Here is a 4443-nt window from a genome sequence, read left to right on the forward strand (position 1 = left end):
CTTATTTTTTTTTAACAGAAATTTTGACATGCCCCTTCATAATGCCCCACACCTTTGCTTTCCTGACTCCACCTCTGGTGGAAGCATCTATGGCTAGAGAAAGATTTTTCTTATATTTTTTTCGAGGGGTATAATAGCATCTGTCGAAATACATATCCACATTCAAAAATCATTGATAGGAAATTTAGAAATAAAGTTCAAACTTATTGCATCAGTTAGTTATTGAAATATCTAATATCTTTGTAAGTTTTGTGGAAACTTTTGAATAGATTTTACTGTGAACCTGATGACTATCATTTTATGCCCTTGATGTGTTCCAGAAAATTGTGATACAATAGTGTTTTTAAAACATATCTGAACTTAAATGTATCAGAGCAATTATTTTATTTTTAGCTTCCAGAGCAGGAATAAAAGTACACTTTAAGTTATTGTTGTTCTCTTTTACTTTTATTCTGCTTGTGTGTAATATTTTACTTAAAAAATGCTTGAAAAGATTTATATATTTAAAGTCACATTGAATAAGGGTTTTTAAAGGATTTTTTTTTAATTTTTAGTAAATTTTTGTAATGTACTCAATTACCTCCTAGAATGTATATTTTGTTATTAACACTTTAAATGAGGTTTAACTCATTTTTGGCAAGAAAATAGCATATGCAAATGGAGTTGCTATTTCCAAATTTCCACACAGCATCTTTGAGGATACCAAGGATCCCTTGGCAAGGTGGGTCAGTGTGTACACCACACAAAAGATGGGTGAGACAGCAAGTGGAACCAAGATCTACATGGAGATTCACTCCCTAGTGTCTGATCCCTGAATCAAGCTGAGACAAGTTATGGATGGAGTATTTTTTTTAATTCTAGCCCACCCAAAAGACTGTCTTTTTGAAAGTTAGTCAAAATTCTATTGGTGCTAACTGCTATAATGAATAATGTGGTCAAGATTCTGCATAGAAGCAGTGAAAATATAGCCAAGGCCTTATAAGGCCTTATCATCTATTATGCTAATATTCTTAATGAAGTCTCAGTAGATTTCTACTGTGGCTGCCCAGAATTCAGTGTTAGAGGAAAATGAGGCATGGGTTGTAAGAGTAAAGGGTAATGTTCTTGTCCTTATACACAGAATGTTTGGAAGTGAAAATGACTGGAAATTGTTTTGAAATAATTATAACTTCCTCAATATATTTTAGCCAATTCCAGTGCTCAAGTACCAGGTAAGCAACTTGAAACACAGGATTTTTTCCCAAATGGTGGGAAACTATATATTCATATAAACAATCAAGCACATCATTTATTTTTTTAAATCATTCCATGCAGTTTTGTATTTTTATACAAATTATGTATTTCTACCTCATATTAAGTGTTAACACCAGAGAAAATCTAGTAATGGCTGAAAATGCTCTTTTCTCCAACTTGATTATTGATGTTCTACTATTAACCACCTCACTAACACCACCACCTCAACCTGATATACTGGACATAAAGCTTCAATATAACTAAATCCATTCATCAATCAGAGGACTGGATAGTCCAATAGGAAAAGGTTGCAAGGTCATTGATTTAAAATATGCAACTTTGTGTGTCGATGGCCTATTCAATTGCAGATCCCTCAGGATTTGTTAAACTTGTCTTGTTTTTTTAATCCTCACCTGAGGACATGCTGAGAGAGAGGATGGGAGAGAGAAGACTGTGTGAAGTACAGGAGTGAAACATCACGTGAGAGTGAAACATCCATGTGATAGAGAAACATTGATCTGTTGCCTTCTGTATGTGCCCTGACTGGGGATGGAACCAGCAACTTTTCAGTGCACAGGATATGATCAACAAACTGAGTCCCTCCAGCAGGGAATGGATTTGCTTAATCTTTGATGAATGAATGAATGAATGAATGATGAGTGAAAGAACCTTTCTGTTCCAAATTGAAGACAACTGTGTACTTCACCTATATCAGGATCTATATTTTGGAAGCTTTTTGGGGGGTAGGAGGGTCCCAGAGGTGGGAAAGAAAAAAGATTATCAACATAGTCATCTCCAGCAGTCTGATACTAGCTATGCTCAACTTCCTCTTCAGAATATGAAAAATTTGCTTTTGCTTATCATTTGGTTCCTAACGAAATAGCTCTTTACTTTTTTTTTTAAGTAGATGTTGCAAGGAAAGAGGAAACAAGGGCTGTGGAGTGACATATAATCACTGCTAATGAATCGACCTTGACATTACTTCTCTTTCACCTGTATCCAATTATTAAGCCAAAATTCTTCCCTGTCAATACACTAACTGCTTTAGGTGACAAGTTTGCTAAGTGATCCCTGCCCAACATGACTACTTCTTCAGGAAGAGAGAGAGAGAGAGAGAGAGAGAGAGAGAATTGTTAAAAGCTATCAGAATAGATATTATATAGCATAGCATTCAGGCAAGATATAATATTTAAGGTAATGCTACACATGTATTTTTTATTATTTCATTTATCATCTATATCATTTATCCTACTTAAACATTAAACTTTACTGTTTAAAAGACAATTTGCACAAAGTTGATTGCCTAAAATTCATGATATCAGCTTCAAATTAGTAAATATCCTTAGTTTTGTCATTGACTTGCCCTTTCAGGATTTTCCTAACTGTTCTCTACTCTTAATTCTTCTTGAATCTGTTAAAGATGCAAAGACGCTGTCTAATCTTCATGATTCATAATCATGACTACTAAAGCAAATTGTTTTCCTTCTGCTAAACCATTTAATTTACATAATGCCTGTGCTAAAAGACAGGAACCAAACTTCAAAGTCTCTAACTGTAGTCTTACAAAGAGTCTTGCAACAGTGCATTACTTTGATGTGTTATTGCCCATGTACATTATAGTCTTAATATGTATTTTAATTGTCTTATATTTTCATTTGTTTTCTAGAATTATATTGAGCTCTTTTGTGGATATTTTATCATGTCTTTCCCATTAAGACTAAACTCCCTTTTGTAGTTTAGTTTTACCCTTTAACTACAGTCAGGGTTACCTTGTTCTATAAGTTCATACTCTGCAGATTATGAAGAACAGATTACAATTTATGTGGAATTAAATTGATTACTCATAGCCTTTATAATATTCACATCATAAAGTATATTCAAGCACATACTTATTTCCACTCCTCAGTGGGCAGCAAACTGAACTTTTACAAATTTTTACTTTCCTGCACCGAATTAAATAATTGAAGCAAATAATAGAGAGGGCCAGCAGAATGGGTGTGTGTGAATAAATATTTATTGAACATCACATAAACGTCTTCCACGTTAAGCCTTTCAGAATTAGGTATAATTCCCCTGACTCATTTACAGATGAAAAAAGTGATGTGCAGAAATTTTAAGAAAATTATTCAAGGAGCAGACTGCTAAGCCATGTCAGTCAGGATTTGAATATGCTACTATCTGATCTCCAAACCCTATACTTTATATGATATAAGATTGATCCTGATAATAACATTACTACTACTAAAGTGGTGTTTTGTTTTGTTTCATTTTTATGGGTGTTTTTAGAGGGAGAGGAATAGAGAGATAGAAACATGGATTGGCTGCCTCCTGCACGCCCCTACTGGGGATCGAGCCTGCAATGCAGCATGTGCCCTGACAGGGAATCAAACTGGCAACCTCTTGGTTCATGGGTCAAATGATCAATCACTGAGCAACACTGTCCAGGTCTAATGTTTTAGGGCTCATTACATGTATCTCACTCTTAAGAAATCTGTTTTAAAATGGAAGCATCTTACTAATTTAGAAAGGGAGCTTAGAGGAGAGTCTGATGAAAAGGTATATTTAAGCTGGGTCTTAAAGCATTATTAGGATTTAGCCAAGTGAAGACTGCAGAAAAGGAAATATATTCCAGTGAGAAAATGCCATGTAAAACTATTTAATGATCCAGAGGACATTGATATGGCCAGAACATAAACTCTTTTTACTGTCTTACATATCTTAATTTGCTCTTATCTTCAAAAAAATTTAAAAAGCCAAATTATGTTGGGTAATTAATTTTGCTAAATTACATATTTTTTCTTTATTTATCAGTCTGTACATTAGAGAATATTCTTTACTGTTTTCAATATGATGCTCAGTGAAATGTGCAGTTAAGCTTAGTAAATTTTAACAGTTTTAATGAAAAACACACACACACACCCTATACTTGTAGAATATCTGCACATCTTGGTCTTTAGCAAGTGGTTGAATCCATCCAAAGACCTTTCTATGTCTTCTGCTTACTTTTGAGCTCTGGGATCTGAAATGTTTGAGTCAAGACTTTGTAAGAAATGATGGTTTAAATTGAAGAGACATATTCTCGTCTAAGATGGCAACATGGGGGGTTCCTTAACTCACCTCTTCACAGGGACACACCAGATCTACAGCTGCACATGGAACAATTCCCTCTGGAAGAAATCCATGAACTAGCTAAGCAATTCTTACATGCCT

This window comes from Myotis davidii, unplaced genomic scaffold (assembly GCF_000327345.1).
Source record: "Myotis davidii unplaced genomic scaffold, ASM32734v1 scaffold20, whole genome shotgun sequence".
Lineage (NCBI taxonomy): Eukaryota > Metazoa > Chordata > Mammalia > Chiroptera > Vespertilionidae > Myotis > Myotis davidii.